The 17,584-nt window shown below is 35.2% G+C and overlaps 1 protein-coding gene and 1 long non-coding RNA gene across 6 annotated transcripts in view; one reads left to right on the forward strand and one right to left on the reverse strand.

The window, feature by feature from the left end:
* LOC116529894 overlaps positions 1-267 on the reverse strand; it is a 40,866-nt gene extending 40,599 nt beyond the window's left edge. Inside the window, exon 1 of the long non-coding RNA XR_004259728.1 lies at positions 160-267. This is a non-coding gene — a long non-coding RNA (uncharacterized LOC116529894). The remainder of the gene's footprint in view (positions 1-159) is intronic.
* The window catches only part of PKN2 (protein kinase N2), a 155,971-nt gene that overhangs the window by 462 nt on the left and 137,925 nt on the right, over positions 1-17,584 (forward strand). The window lies entirely within an intron of this gene.

The raw sequence follows: 17,584 nt of genomic DNA on the forward strand, positions 1-17,584 counted from the left end.
CGCGGCGTTGGTGACCGAGGGAAGTCGCTGCCGCCGCGTCCCTAGCCCGCTAAGTGCGGAAACTCCGGGTTGTCACTTGGGAACTGCTTCCCTCGGGAGCCGGACCCTCTTCCCCGCCAAAGCCCTGGCCTGCCACAGCTTTGGTTTGATTCTGGTTACCAGAGGGGGCCTCATTTTTGCAGCTCTGCTGTAGCGAGAGCCTGCTCTCGCCCGGTCCCAGGAGAGGCCGGCCCGCCGCCCCCTCCCTCGGTGTCAGAGCTGCCGGCGAACGCCCCTGCCGCCCCCTCCCTTCGCGCGGCCGGGCCCCGCCCCGCCTTTCCTCCCTACACCGCTCCTTAAACTCCTTTGAATGACTCCCAAGCTGTTTTCTTGTTCCTCCCCCTCTCCTCAGACTCCGCACAAAGAGTGCCCCCAAAACTTCCAGCCCCTAGACAAGTTTTTTTTTTTTTTTTTTTTAAATGTCTCACCAAATGCTTACTTCACTTCACCAGCCCTCTTCAGGTGACGGTGTTTCTTCTCTATTTTGAGGGCTATCTTTTTCTTTTCGTTTTTTTTTTTAAACCAAGTGGTAGATACATGGTCCCTTTCTCAGCTATCCCTGCCCAGATCCGGAAGCTCAGATGCTGAATTTTCCTTCTCATTTGAGCACCGGAGGAAGAGCTACAGAAGTTGTTTACAAATGAGAAAGCAGTCGACTAAGGGAAAACATTGGGCACCACATGTCTGCAAAAGATGAGAACAAAATAGATCGCTTAGTTAAGTCCATGTCGAGTAGCAATATTATTCTTTCCCATTTCCAGCTAAATATTTGATGATGGAGGCACGAATTTTGTTTTTAGATCTCTATGGTGTACATGGGGGACTTAAGCTACCCTGACGGGTTTTCATTACTTGGGAGTGTTCAGAGGTGTTTACATCTGAATTCTAACAAAAATGTTAAAATTTCATGGTTGTTTTTAGACTTAAAAGTTATTTTGCTTTGTTATCTTTTAGCTACTCGAAGACTGTAGATGGGAATTAAGAGAAAAAATAGCATGCTTGCATTTCTTTTTGTGGGTTGGATAGTTAATTTTTTTAAAAAAGTAAATCTAGAAACTCTTAAGAGTTGATTCTTGATGTCAATATTAAGTATTGCAACTGCATCTAAATTTCTTGTTTAAATACACTTTTTAATCTTTATAAGTTTGGTTTCTTGTGCAGTCAGAGATAAGCTTGAAAACGTTGGTATAGTACTTGATATTTCTTCCACAAAAATAGAGATTTCAACACTGTATACAAATTCAGTGTTGCAAATTTAGACTTTTGGAAATGCACAGCCGAATTTCATATAACTAGAAATGTTGCTATGTAATATTTTACTTAGCCATTTATAAGCAGATCTTACAGCATACCAAGTTAGCTAAATGAATGGAATTTACTATTTTATTAATAGTAAATAATTTACATAAGCTTTTAAGATGAAGATGATTTGAGGCAAGTCAGAAATGCTTTACATTTCCTGGTCTTGAAACATGAAAAACATACTTTGGTTTTGATTGAAAAAGATAATAGTGTCATTTTTCTTTTAAATTGAGCAGTGTTAGAGTTATAATATATTTGGCATTGGTACTTGTATTTCATAGAAAGTTGGCATAAAAGACACCTACTTTGGCACTGGAACTGAAAATATATTTTCATGTGTATTAAAATACAACGTTTAGGATCTTTTAATTAGTATGATCAATTTTGATAACAAGGAGGCAAGCAAAGAAGAAAGAAATTTTAAATATGATGACTTAGAAATGTGGCCAAAATGGAGGAACACCTGAAGTTAAACTTTTAGATAAACTGAAATATAATCCCTTCCATAGAAAGAATAGTTTTTATTAAGTGTTACCTTATAGGTTGTCGTACATCCAGGGCATTTTCTTGGTTTATTTGACTCCCAGTTCTGAAAAAGTTATTGCATTTAAAATTTATCTTGTTTATTAAAATGTTTGAGAATATTGCTTAAATCAGCATTTAAAGATAAATAGTCATAAAGTTTGCTTCACCAAATATTTCCATCTATTCAAACGTTATATTTCATTGAGTCCTGAAACTTTGCGTACAGTAACCAAGTATTTATTAAAACTTTTGTTTCAAGAATCACTTTTTTAAAAAGCTTCTAAATTGTTTGAATTTAGACTGAAATACTGCTTAATATGAAGTTCTTAATGCTTTTCTGCCATACAGATTTTAAGTATTTAAGAAGTTTTGTATTTAGTTTTAAGATGTATTTAATGATAAAACTGTTATTTTGCTATATAGCTTATCTCAGGAATACTTGTTTTGCAAAGTTACGTATTACAACCTAGCTTTAATGAAATTGGTATTTATTTAGAAATATATCCAGCTTTTCATCATTTTTTCAAATTGTAGAATTTGAAATACTCCACTGCCTGAGCTGGAATAGGCTTTTGGTCGTGGAAAGGCAAAAATAAGAAAATCTGAAACTACAGGGTTCTGTCTTGTTAATACTGTGATGGCATGGAGTAATGTTTTTAAGTATTGCTAGTAATTCAGGAGGCTTATTCAACAAAGAAGCATTAATAAACTATGTAAACTTTGGTGGCTAGAGATTTCAAGGTAAAAGGAAGAATATTTACTGTAGTAAAAAATAATGGGCGGTTTAAAATTGGCAATTTTTAATTTTTTTGTCTCATAAGTAATTTATGTACTCTGTTTTTTCTTTGAAGTATAGCAGAAAACTTAGATATTTTTGCAATGCAAATAAAGTTTATTTCTAAGGAACCTGGATTAATGAAAACTGTAAAGAATCTCAAAATGAAAATATTGGCTACATTGATAATTTCGTAGACTGCAAACCAGATATTGAGCAGTGTACTAATAAAGCTACCTTGTTGATTATTGGAGATTCATTTTCTTCACCAAAATGTCCGATAAAGTGTTGGTCTGGGAATCTTAAAATTCCATTCTCAGCAGATTTTATTTAGAGGTAACTTGCATAAGTGGGAAGTTGAGATAGTGACCCTTAAATTACAGGGGTTAATTTCAGCAAACAGTTACGTAGTATCTACCAAAACTATATTGGGGGATATAAAGATGATAGGATAGTTTTTGCTTTCTAGAAGAGTATAGATAATATTCGTACTAAAAGAGAATTATAAGAGAGTACAAATAACATTTTAAAATTATTTGCTACATATCAGACATTGTGCTTAGTATCTTATACACCTTACTTGATCTTCACAACAATCAATAAGGTAGGTGTTATTTCCATATTGTGGGCCAGTAAACTAAGTTCAAGAATGTTAAGTAAATTGCTCATGGTTGCATTGTGTATCTGAGTTTGAACTCAGGTCTGTATGTGTCCCACTACACTGTTTTATGGAACTATAAATGTTTTGTACCTAATGTTATAGTTGTGTAAACTTTCTACAAATTGGCCAAAAATGTAATTAACCAACATTAAGTTAACTTTACACTCCTCGTTAGCTCCATCTGTAGCAAGGAAAACTGATTTCTACATTCCACTTGGTAGTCTGTAATTTAGGACTGTTTTATTATTGTTAATACAGTCTAATATTCCACAAAGAATAATAGTACAAACAGTCTTTTTACAGGATTTCTTCATTAAGAATCACTGTTTTTAATGAAAGCTGTCACATGCTTGCCCAAAACTTCCCAAAAGATTTATCATTCCTCTGTAGACTGTGCTTTGCTTTAAAGTTTTATACTCATACGTAACCTAGCTCTGTGTTTGACACTTAGTTGGTGCACAATACATTGATGAGAAAGCTCCGTTTGTTACCTAGGATGAGGGATATCTAGATTATTTTAAGATAAGTCCCTTATAATATTTGACATATGAAATTATATAGTTTTTGTTAATTTACATTTCTAATACCTTATCCCAAAAATATTCCCTTTAAAAGTACAAAAGGGATTTATTACTATAGTGGTTACATCATTCTTCCGTATAGCACACTGGTAGTTTACTCATTTAATGGAAAATTAGAAGGCGGCATCTAATTTTGTAGTGACACTGAAAAGTGGAAGGTCTGAGTTAGGAGGACTACAAGTTTTAGGTTGGTTTGGGGTGTGGTAGTATGAGAAGGTATGCAGGGTAGTTGAGACGGATTTTACATTGTTTTCAAATTAGAAATAAAATGCACGTGTATTATAGAAAATCCAGAAAATGTTGAAAAGCACAAAAGAAAATAAAAGTTGCTCATAGTTCTGTCACTTATATACTGACAAGACTTTTCCCACCTAAAAGTCCCAAAGCCTTAGGGACTTTTCTTCTTTTTTTTTTTTCTTTATCTCATTTTCTTTATCTCAATTCATTTCTTCTTCTTTTCTTTATCTCATTTTCCTTGAATGTTGAGGAAAAATGAAGTTCACAGAATTTTAAGATAGAAATCACAGTAGGTTAAAATTTTTTTTCTTTCCACTGGTTCTAGATGAGTGGATCTAATTAGCTTTTTTTTTTTTTTTTTTTTTTGACTATTTTAATGTCAAAATATTTCAATTTTGAGTCATTGCTTTATTAGGAAGAAAAGTGCAGGCTGGGTGCCATGCCTGTAATCCCTGCACTTTAGGGGGCTGAGACAGGCAGATCACCTGAGGTCAGGAGGTCGAGACCAGCCTGGCCAACATGGTGAAACCTCATCTCTACTAAAAGTACAAAAGTTAGCCAGGTGTGGTGATATGCGCTTGTAATCCCAGCTATTTTGGAGCCTGACGCACAAGAATCACTTGAACTTGGGAGGTGGAGGTTGCAGTTAGCCGAGATCACACTGCTGCACTCCAGCCTTGGTGACGGAGCAAGACCCTGTCTCAAAGAAAAGTGCAGTGGTACAGATTTAGTAATAGACAGTAATGAAATACAGCAACAATTTCTTTGAACAGTATATCAGCACTGTGTGTTTTTTCAGTTGAGACTTGATTATTGCTGCTCAGTAAGACTACTGCAATGTTTGTCATTTGCAGTGCATACTTTGCTGAGTTAAATATACTAAATAACTTTCCAAATATTTCTTGACTATCAAGATGAAAGTCTTTGTGTTAAAACTAATGTTACTAAATGATGACTCTTAATGTGATTTTTCTGTCATCTTTCATTAGTGTAATAGAGATTAGGTCCAGTCTCATTGTATTGAAATAGGGAGAGGTATACAAACCACAGTGCTTCCAAGTTTCAAAATTTTAAAAAAATAAAAAGAAAGAAATAGGGAGAGGTAGGGGTGCCTTCTAGATGTCATCTCTTTATCCCAGCGCTTAGCATCTGATTCCTTGGGGGCTCTTATTTCTGCTTTTCAAATTTGGCAAGGGTAAATTTCTATGCCATTCATCAGAAGTATGTATACTTTTAAACAAATAGAGTGGTAGTTTATAAAGACCACTTAAAATAATGTTACTTCCATACTATAAATGGTATTTGAATAAAACAGTTAATTCTACATTATTTCCTCATAAAATATACTGCGCTGATAATTGTCAAATGTCTATATTATTTAAAAAACCAATTTTAGATTATATGACATTTAATTGATTAACTTTTGATATACAGCAGAGTTCAAACTTGACAGCAAAGTTGAAAACTAGTTAAAAGCTTTAAAATGATTTAAAATTTAGAGTGGGAAAATAGACTAGTGAAAAAGTAATTCCTTAATGAAACAAATAGAGAAGCTTTATCTTGATACATGTCCAACTTCTCTTAATTTTATCTGATGAAATCTTTGAAACTAGCTCTATTATCATATTTGTTTTTTTTTTTCAATCACAAAAATGAAATTTGTGTAACATATGCATAAATATTGTGTGTAAAAAATGATGATCAGGAAAGCATGGGACAGTGTACTTGATGACAGTGTACACCTTGGATTTGAAGGTAGTGTTGAAGTGCCTCATAAAGATGAGTAGATATATAAGAATTATATAATATCATTAGGATTTATCTCTTTTAGAAATTTGACAGTGACTTACCAGATTGGTGAAAGTTTTCTTTACTGCCCTGGCTCATAAGTACTTTAATTTAATGGAATTTAGTTACAATGAAATTTGGAACTTATTTTTGACTATAGAAGACGTACTTGCCACACAGTACATGTGCTGAGTGTTTGTGTATTTTTATTTTTGAGACAGGATCTCACTTTGTCACCCAGCTTGAAGTGCAGTGGCATAATCTTGGCTCACTGCAACCTCTGCCTCCTGGGCTCAAGTGATTCTCCCACCTCAGCCTCCCGAGCAGCTGGGACCACATGTGTGAGCCACCACACATGGCTGATTTTTGTATTTTTTTGGAGAGACGGGGCTTTGCCACGTTGCCCAGGCAGGTTTCGAACTGCTGGACTCAGGCCATCTGCCCGTCTTGGACTCTCAAAGTGCTGGGATTACAAGTTTGAGCCATTGTGCTTGGCCTGTGTTTCATATATTTTACACATTAATCATATTGTTTTCCCTTCCCTATAGTTGCCACCTTAGAAATTCTCTAAGGAGGTGTTCTCCTGTTTCAAAATTTTTGTTGAACAAATTTTATGCAACTTTTGGATTTTTAAAAAAATTTATTAAACATCAGGCACACTGCATTGGATTAATCATCCCCCCCTTTATCATTTTAATAAGTAATCATGGACCACCACTCACCTTCTCTCAAAACAAGCTAGGAATTTTAACCTACCTGTAGTGTTCTTCTATATTTCCACCTTCTTGTCATCTTAGGTTATCATTTTTGAGTCCTGTGTTCATTCTCTTCCTCATTCAGTAGTCCCTCCTTATCCACGGTTTCAGTTACCCGTGGTCAGCTGTGGTCCAAAAATAGGTGAGTACAGTATAGTACTATAAGATATTTACAAGTATAGTAATATAAGATATTTTGAGAGAGAGAGATCACACAACTGTAATTATAGTACATTGTTATGATTGTTCTATTTTATTGTTAATCGCTTACTGTACGTAACCTACAGATTAAACTTTAGCAATATGTATGTGTGTTACAGGAAAAGTATATATAGAGTTATGTACTATTCATGGTTTTAGGCATTTACTGGGGGGGTCTCTTGGACCGCCTTATAAAAGGAGATTGCTGTGTATAGTTTAGTTGGACATATAAATCTAAACATCTTCTATTTTAGTTGTTTGCATAGAATTGTGGTGAATGTAATCTTTTGAACTTGATTTTTCACCTGTCATAAGTAAGATTTATCCACATTTTTGCATGTTGCTAGTCATTCATTTAAATTGCTGTAAAATATTTCATTAAGTAAAATATTCATTAACTCTCCTTTGGTGGATATTTGGATATTTATCTACTCTCCTTTGTTGGGCAGTTATTTTCTGTTTTTTTGTTTTGTTATGTTTGTAATTATAAGCAAAGATCCTATGGACAGTCTGTGCATGTTTGCTACTGTGTATGTGCCACAGTTCCTATTATATACCTAGAGATAGCATTGTTGCCTCATAGGGTAGGTGAATGTTCAACTTCAGAGATGATAACAGAACTTTCAATATGATTGTACCAATTTACGTTCATATTAGCAATATACGACATGAAAGATCCTTTGGTTATCCATCCTCTCCAACACTATAAATTTTACAAATCAAAAGGATGTAAAATGTTGTCTTATTGTGGTCTTTATGTACATTTTCCCGGTTATCACTGATGTAGAACATTTCTTTTTTTGTTTGCCAGCCTTTTATGTTTCTTTTTCAGTGAAATTCCTATTTATGTCTCTTGCCTATTTTTGTTTTTCTTACTGGTTTACAAGAGTTCTTTATATTGTTTATGTTAATCCTCTGTGTACATTGTGAATGTCTTCTTTCAGTTCCTAACTTTTTCACTTTCTTTTACAGGGGTTGTGTGGGAGGAACAGTTTTAAATGCTTTTACCTTTTTTGGCAAATATTTAAAGTAATTTACATTATTATCAATAGGTTTGCATTTAATATCTATTGTACATTTGGTATAGAAAGGGTAAAGTTATATTAATAGTTTATGGCCTCGGGATTTGTAAACTATCCAAATGAATAACCATAGGAAGTTGTGTAAAATATTGTATTGCTTCACACATACTAGGCACTCAATTGCTAGGTTGATTTAGTTAACAAGTACTGTAAATTCAGAAGCAGAGAAATAGCAAAAATTACACAGATAGTTCATCAATTGCTCATTTTCCAATTCCATATCTCTTTGTTGCAAACTACTTATTAGTCATTAATAATATTTTATTCTTTTGTTTAAAGAGCAGTGTATTCCCTAAGATTATGTGAATCAGTTATTTAGGTATTTTCACAGCTTGCCATTAAAATGCTGGAGTTGATCAGATTTAATATTGGATATAAAGCAAAATATTAATCTTCTATTGCACGGTTTACTAGTACTTGCAAACTTGGAATCCTAAATACAGTTTTTATCATTGCTGTGGATCTTTTGATAAAAAAAAATTCTTAATGAAGTCAAATTTGTCCCTTTTTTTTTTTTTTATCATACAGTAAGTCCTCACTTAATGTCACTGATGGGCTCTTGGAAACTGACTAAGCAAAACAACGTATAAAGAAAGCAATTTCTTTTTTCTCATCAATGTTATAAGGAAATTATATTATAAATAATAAAACATAAGCCACAAGTGATGATGCACACCTATAGACCTAGCTACTTGGGAGGCAGAGGTGGGAGGATCACCTGAGCTCAAGAGTTAAGGCTGCAGTGAGCTGGAATCATGGCATTGCACTCTAACCTGGGAAACATAGTGAGGCTGTGTCTCAAAAAAAAAAAAAAAAAGATACTGAGCAAAACAGCATTATTAAAGGACCTGCAGCACATTGTTTCTTTTAAAGTCAGTTTCTAAGAACCCATCAACAGTGTTAAGTGAAGACTTACTGTAATTGCTTTTAATGCCCTTTTAAATAAATTATTCCATTTCCTGGGTTTAAAAGATAGTTGTCTAAGTTTGCTTCTAAGAATTTTGCAGTTTTATTTTTTAGATATATGTCAATTTATCTGGAGTTGTTTTTTTTAATAGACTTCATTTTTTAAAGCAGTTTTAGATCCACAGCAAACTTGAGAGGAAGGTGTAGATATTTCTTGAATACCCACCTCCTCACATATGTACATATGCATCATCAACACCCCTTGCAAGAGTACATTTGTTACAGTTGATGAACCTATATTGACACATCATCATCATCATCATCATCCAGAGCCCATAGTTTACATTAGGGTTCACTCTTGATGTTGTGCATTCTGTGGGTTTGTACAAATGTATAATGACATGTATCCAGCATTATAGTATCGTACAGAATAGTATCACTGCACTAAGCTTATCCTCCATGCTCTACCTATTCTTCCTTCCCTTTCTTCCATTCCCTGGCAACCACCGATCTTTTTACAGTTTACATAGTTTTGCCTTTGTGAAAATCTCATGCAGTTGGAATCATAGAGTGTGTAGCCATTTTACATTGGTTTCTTTCACTTATGAATAAGCATTTAATTTTCCTCCGTGTCTTTTCATAGCTTGATAGCTTATTTCTTTTTAGTGTTGAATAATACTCCATTGTCTATAAGTACCCCAGTTTATTCATTCATCTACTGAAGGACAACTTGGTTGCTTCCAAGTTTTGGCGGCTGTGAATAAAATGCTATAAACATCCTGTGCAAGTTTTTGTGTGGATACAACTTTTCAACTCCTTCGGTTAAATACCAGGGTGTCCAGTTGTGTGGTAAGAATATGTTTAGTTTTGTAAGAAACTTCCAAACTGCCCTCCAAACTGGCTGAACTATTTTGTATTCCTGCCAACAATAAGAGTTTTTGTTGCTTCACACCCTCTTCAGTATTTGGTGTTGTCAGTGTTCTGGATTTTGGTCATTCTAATAGGTATATTGTGATATCTCATTGCTGTTTATTTAATAGAGTTGATTTTTGAATATGGACATAGATCTGAGTTATTTTAATGTTTAAAAACATTTTGAAATGTCTATCAGACTTCTTTATAATGCAGATTTAAAATAGAGGACTTTTTGGCTTTAAGGATAGAAACATCTACAAATATCTTTATTAACCTAACTCTAACTGGTAAAAATCAATCAAATTTAATCAATTAAAATTAATCATATTTGGTTAATCAAATTTGATAAATTTTTGCAAGTTAATACCTTACTTTTTCCTTATTATAAAAATTTGTGGTTCTTCTGTTTTTTATTTTATCCCCTGAAGCTTTGGGTCAGTAAAGGTCATTCTTGTCTTAACTCTGGTTGTCACCCATCCCATTCCCCAGTTGTGACTCAAAGGTTTTATGTTGTTTTCTGTCATCCAGCCTACTCCTGCTCTTTTGTTCTCAGCATATCACTCACCTCTATCTCGTGATATGTGCTATTCCACCATGTGAGTGTCCTTAGTTTTCTTGTCTTTACTTTCAGATTTCTTGGTATTAGCCATCCTTTTTATTTCTACTGAATTTTAAGGAAAAATTGCTTCTCCTTGCTAAAGTTATACTTTCCTGGACTTTTGCTTCCTTTAGAATATCATGTTTTACTCTTTTGCAGGATGGGGCTTTCATTATACACTGGCTCTTTGCTTAAAAATAAGTTCATGTCTCTCATGTTTTATACTCTTTAATACTGTTATGCACTCAAATTTCTTTCTTTTTATGAGAGATTTCTTTGTTGCCTTGTCTACCATTTATTTAGCTTACTCATACATGACTTCTGTCTCAATTATTCTGTTGAAATAGTTTTCTTAAAGATATGACGTTCTGTTGCTTCTAGTCTTTAGAGCAATTGATACTGCTGGAGCTTCCTGAAACTATTGTTAATTAAGCTTTGAGGACCCTGCACAATATTGGTTACTTTCCTTTCATCATACCTGTCTCTATTTGTTACTACCGCTTTTATTTGGTAACTCCTTTTCTGCCTTAAATGTTCCACCTATTTCTAGCCTATTTTCCTTTTAATTTATCCTTTAGATAAACCACCAGAATCTGATTAACCACCAAAACCTTGTTTGGTAATGGTTGCAGAAAATAGAAATCCACTTAAATTAGCTTAAGCAGAAATTGGATTTTTTAATAAGCTATGGGAATGTATCACTTAACTTAAGGGCAAGATATATAGTCAGATCCCATGAGTATTAAACAGGAAATGGGGTGTTTTCTTTCTTTGTAGGGCTACATGTTCTCTTTTCTTCTTTAAGTATGTGTACTGCTTTGTATATCCTGTGTATACTGGTTCTCTTTCCTCTCCTTGCCTGTGTTCTCCAAGTGGCACTCTTAACCTCTAAATTTACATTAACTCTACAAGTTTAATGAACATAGACCACAGCTGACTGAGTTGCTATATGTCACAATTCTAAATTCTTAGATAAGAAAATCTGAGCGGCTTCACTCAGTCAATGAAACATTTATCCCTTATCCAGCCAACTGTGGCAATGGAGGGATGAGATTTTCTAGTATCAATATGGCTGCAAGAACCCTCTTATGAGGTTGGGATAGACTATTCTGTGAGAAGGGATTCTAAGTTGAGAATTCTAGGGATTCTCCTGTTTAAACGTTTCAATAACTTTCTGTTGATTATAGAATAAAATATATTTATACTTTTCAGCATCCAGCCCCAGTCAGTTCTTTCCAATTTTTCTCCCTATTTATCTTACACTCTGGAATATTAAACTATTTACATTTCTTTGAACCACACTCCCTATCTTTGCATATGCTGATTCTCATTTTAAGAATAATAATATTGCTTGTCTGAACAGCATTTGATAAATTGGAAAATCCATAAAATTTTGATAAGAATCGTATTCATTGAATATATGAATATATATCTAATAAAGCAAAATTTTACTTCAGATATATTTTTGATTAATAAATTTAGTGAGTTGGTCATGCACCATTTTGATAGATTTGCAAGTTAGTCTCTGATTTTGCAGTTCCTGTTATTGAATATATCACTTAATATGGTAATCAATTGTTACATATGTCTCTACTACTTTCAGGACAGGAATTAGGTCTTACTCATCTTTATGTCCCTAGCAACTGGCATATAGCTTATGGTTAATAAATGCTTGAATAAATAAATGAACAGATTTTAAAATTGTATGACTAATATGCCAGATCTGACTTCTCTAAGTTTCCAAAAGCTGCCCTTCCCCTGGCTGCCTGTGTTAGAAATCTGCTGGTCACTTTTATTTGACTATTGCTTCAGTCTCTTCAGTTATTTCTTCTACTTCTGTATCTTAAATTCATTCATTACTTTGCCATTGTCTAAGTGTGGGCCTTCATTATTTAGATGATTATAATATCTTGGTATTTCACCTCTACCTCTTTTGTCTTTTTCTGCTTTTATTTAGAAGTATGTATAACTGCTAAATTCAGAATTTGTCCCTAGCATTCAGTGACTACTTAATGCTTGTGGGATATAGTTGTAATTCCTTAGCTAGGCAGTCCAAGCTGTCATTGTCGTAGCCACAAAATACTTTTCATTCTTGACTGTTACTCATGTAAGCAGCTTATTTTTTCGGATATACTATGATTAGTGATTTTTCTTCACCTGTATTTTTACTACATTCTATCAACTGTAATACTTCTTTAAGGGCAAATCCAAATTTTGCTTATTTCTTTCCTAATTTTCCCCTACTCATGTCCAGTGTCTCTTCAAAATTTAAATAGAATATTTTCTATCTCATGACATTTATTATATATTGCATTATACTGTAGTTGTTTGTATTCTACCTCATTTTCTCTTCTAGGCTTAATGCTTAAAATCTTTGAAGGAAAGGACTATATCTTCATCTTTTACCCCTTTAATCCTGAACAAAGTAGCTTGTGCATAGCAGTGATGAGACTCAGAAAACAATACTCTACAATGATGGTCTTAGAAGTAGTCTCAGAAACAAAAGAGTTTTTTTATATTTTAACCTTTTTTGTCCTCTAGTCTCTCAGTTTTATTTTTCCTCCAAGGCTAGCCATAAAAACTAGACTCTGTCTTTTTTAAGATGGGTCATAGAAACCAGGACCCCCCTCCCTTTTTTTTTTTTCCGTTCCCCAGCAGAAGCAAGCTTTATTTAGCACTGACATTAAAAGAGATTCACTCAAGGACCACTATACAGTGAACGATGACTCATGTATAAATAATACCCTCAACAAGAAAACATTAAACAAAACAGTAAACAAGAAAATATTCTTTATCGTTGTTTTTCAAAGCAATCTTTGATAAAAGCTGGCACATTAATGTTAGTACTTGGTGAAGTCAATTCTGGAAGAACCTAGACTTCAAGTGCTTCGTTACATAATTTTTTTGGAGGCATTTCTGGAATCAAAGACAGTATTCATGGACCCTTAAATTACTTGACTTTTTAAAAACATTTTGAAAATAATGCATGTGTACATATGCAGAGATAAATCAGAAGATGCTGAAATGTATAAAATTAGAAGTAAAGACCTCTTCCTTACTACTTTCTCTTCAGTTAGTCCTACTCCCCAGAAGTAGTTGCATTGCCCTTCATAATTTCTGGAATTGACATTATAATTTAAAATTTTTGATTTATGAACTTTAAGCCATATACATGAACCCAGTGATTTATAAGTGATTTACAAAAGACATTTAACCAACTTCTATATTTCCTTCTTGATTTCCTAAATGTGTTAGTTAATTATTATTTTTAGTTTTTTTCTGGTAGTTTCCTTTCGGACTGATTTGTAGATCCACAGCATCTATTAACTCTGCACAAAAATGAGAGTTTAAGTATACTTCCACGTTTCACTTCCCTTGCACTAATTTTGTTTATTGTATTGTCTTTACATTGACAAGGTTTATATTTCTATTATATTCTTTCCTTCCTTCTTCTTTCCTGTTTCTCTCTTTTTCTCCCCTGACCCCTCTTCTGCATCCCTACAACATCTTTCTCACACATTTTATGAACATAGGTTGGATCACCTGGGCGGTTTTCTTTGTCTTTAAAGTTAACTTAGTATTTCCTATTTCTTTAAATTTTCTCTGTTTTGGGAGATTACCTTTATTTTTCTTTCTGCTCACTAACTTCAGGTGTATATATTTTATTGTGCAGTCCATTCACTGCCTTTTTGCAAATGTATTTCAATTACATAAATATCTTTTCTTTTTTGCCCATAGGCTAGAATTATTTAATGTAATTTTAATTTTTTCTCTTTTTTAAAAAATTTCCAACTTTTAAGTTCTGGGGTACATGTGCAAGATGTACAGGTTTGTTACGTAGGTAAACGTGTCATGGTGGTTTGCTGCACAGATCACCCCATGATCTGGGTATTAAGCCCAGCATCTATTAACCATTCTTCCTAATGCTCTCTCTCCCCTCATCCTCACCCTCTAGCAGGCTCCAGTGTGTTGTTCCCTCCCATGAGTCAATGTGTTCTCATCATTTGGCTCCTATTTATAAGTGAGAACACCGTGGCATTTTGGTTTTTTCTTCTTGCTTTAGTTTGCTAAGAATAATGGCTTCCAGCTTCATCCATGTCCTTGCAAAGGACATGATCTCGTTCCTTTTTTTTTAATTTTTTTGAGACAGAGTCTTGCTCTGTTGCCCAGGCTGGAGTGCAGGGGCATGATCTCAGCTCACTGCAACCTCCACTTCCTGGGTTCAAGCGATTCTCCTGCCTCAGCCTCCTGAGTAACTGGGATTACAGGTGTGCGCCACCACATCCAGCAAATTTTTGTATTTTTAGTAGAGATGGAGTTTCACTATGTTGGCCAGGCTGGTCTTGAACTCCCAACCTCAGGTGATCCACCTGCCTCAGCCTCCCAAAGTGCTGGGATTACAGGCATGAGCCACCACCCCGGCTGGTCTCGTTCCTTTTTATGGCTGCATAGTATTCCATGATGGGCATTTAGGTGGATTTCATGTCTTTGATATTGTGAATAGTGCTGCAGTGAACATACACAGGTATGTATCTTTATAATAGGAGGATTTATATTCCTTTGGATACACACACACACGCACACATGCACGCATGCACACACACACGCACGCACGCACGCACCCACCCAGTCATGGGATTTCTGGTTGAATGGTATTTCTGCCTCTGCATCTTTGAGGAATTGCCATTCTGTATTCCACAATGCAGAACCCCTTTTAAAAAGCCTGTCATAAAACCTAAGAATATTATTCTAACTTTTCCTTTTTCCTTTTTTTGTGTAACACTAGTCATAAAAAAAATTACCTGACCTACTTTGATCATAGATCATAAGATCCCCATTTTAGAATCCTTCCCCATACCCAAAAGGAAAGAATACATACTCAAGAGAGGCACACAAACACACAAAAAAATGAGACAGGTCTTGCATGGTTTCCCCACTCAGTCTATTAACATTAGATCTCAGTCTGTTAACATTAGATTATATCCTTTTTGTCCAATCATACTTCTACACAACTGTGCACACTTTGTTGAAACTAAGCATAAAAATTGACAGTTTCTCCAATATTTTTGGGCCTTCATTCTGAAGGCTTTCATGTTGTGTAAAACGATGATCAAATAAATGTGTATGCCTTTTCTTCTGTTTATCTGCCTCTTTTCAGTGATCTTCAACAAACCGTCAGAGGGCAAATGAAGTATTATTCCCTTCTCTCTGACAGGGGCTGCTGATTGATGTTTGTTGAATAATTAACAGTCTTGTGTCTGAAAATCTTCCGATTTTATATTTGTTACTCACACTTTTCCTGCTTTTGTTTTGGTATTTATGAGGGAGCAGAACTGCATTATATCATTTTTCCCTTGGCAGGGACATACTTTTATTACCTTAAGTCATATAGTAATTAAATTCCCAAGTCTCAAGACTGGGAAATTTTTACCAGCAGAAGGAGCTGTCACCAGATACAACAGAAGCAAGTAATAATAATAATGTTTATTATTAAAAACAAATGATAATGAATATATAGTGATGTTACTTAATCCTTAAAACAACTCAGTTGAGGCTGGGCACAGTGGCTCATGCCTGTAATCCCAGCACTTTGGGAGGCCGCCGAGGCTGGCGGATCACCTGAAATCAGGAGTTCGTGACCAGCCTGCCCAACATGGCAAAACCCCATCTCTACTAAAAATACAAAAAAATTAGCTGGGCGTGATGGTGGAAGCCGGTAATCTCAGCTACTCAGGAGACTAAGGCAGGAGATTCACTTGAATCCAGGAGGCGGGGGTTGCAGTGAGCCGACATTGTGCCACTGCACTCCAGCCTGGGTGACAAGGGCAAAACTCTGTCTCAAAAAAACAACAAACAAACAGAAAACACCTTGATTGAAATAAGGCTCTTATCTCTCTACAGGGAAGAGAGCTAAAGTTTAAAGAAGTTAAACTTTTCTTTTTTTCCTCTTTTTTTCTTTTTCTTTTTTTTTTTTTGAGACGGAGTCTCACTCTGTTGCCCAGTCTGGTGTGCAGTGTTGCAATCTCAGCTCCGTGCAACCTCTGCCCTCCAGGTTCAAGTGATTCTCGTGTCTCAGCCTCCCAAGTAGCTGCGACTACAGGTGCTCACCACAATGCCTGGCGAATTTTTGCTGTTTTTAGTAGAGACGGGGTTTCTCCATCTTCCCCAGGTTGATCTAGAACTCCTAAGCTCAGGCAGTTCACCTACCTTGGCCTCCCTAAGTGCTAGGATTACAGGCACGAGCCAGGCACTTGGCCCAGAAGTTAAACTTCCTTTTAAATTAAATAACTTCTCTGTGGTCACATAACTGGCCTGAACCAATATGAATATCCAAGATCTCTCTGTCTTGGGAACGCAAATTCCACTTAACCCTTATACTTTTATTGCCTTTTTGGCATTTGGGGGCATTTTTTTCTGTAACTTTTCTGCATCTCTCATGCCTACTTCAGTTAACCACATCCTATCTCCTGTCTCCTCAGCTTATTACCCTGGCCTTTTACTTTGTGCAGCATTCCTTATTTTATATCTTGCCTTCTCCCTCAACAGTGCCAGTACTTGCTTTTTTGCTAGAACCATTCTTGATGACTGGCCAGTTGATCTGAAGGACAAAATTCATGCTGAAATCTTAGCTTCAAGCTTTAGACATGATAGGCGCAAAGCCACAATTTTGTACCCTATGGGAATTCCAAATCTCCCCAAGAATTCTGTGTTTCTTGGGCAGGGTACTGTAAGTTCTTAGGGCACACCTGCTTCCTGGGTTTCTGTTTCTACATGTTTATAAACACATAGCTGGTTTCAACAAGGACATCCACACTTCACTCAATGCTTTACCCCATAGAACACCTAGTTCCATATTCTGTGGCTCGCTCTTCATGTTCATGTTTGTGCTTCAACCCTTTCTTCCTTTTGTGCCCTGGAATCTTCAAATTCTTCTCTCACTCTAAGGAAGAACAGTTCCAGTCAAATTCCTCCTCTCAGACTACATAACCAAATTAGTGTTCTGCAAACAAAAGGAAACTTTAAGATGTTGATATAAAGTTGCCAAACCTTTATACCAATACATATAAGATATATACGCATGCAACATTATTCTTAGTGTGAAAATACCAACATGAACAGCACTGATTCATGGCCTAATGGTTGTAAAATGCCTAAGCATTAACATCTCCCTTCATATATATATATATATATATATATATATATATATATATATATATAT

Source organism: Sapajus apella, unplaced genomic scaffold (assembly GCF_009761245.1).
Source record: "Sapajus apella isolate SASKATOON/1434 unplaced genomic scaffold, GSC_monkey_1.0 scaffold64, whole genome shotgun sequence".
NCBI lineage: Eukaryota > Metazoa > Chordata > Mammalia > Primates > Cebidae > Sapajus > Sapajus apella.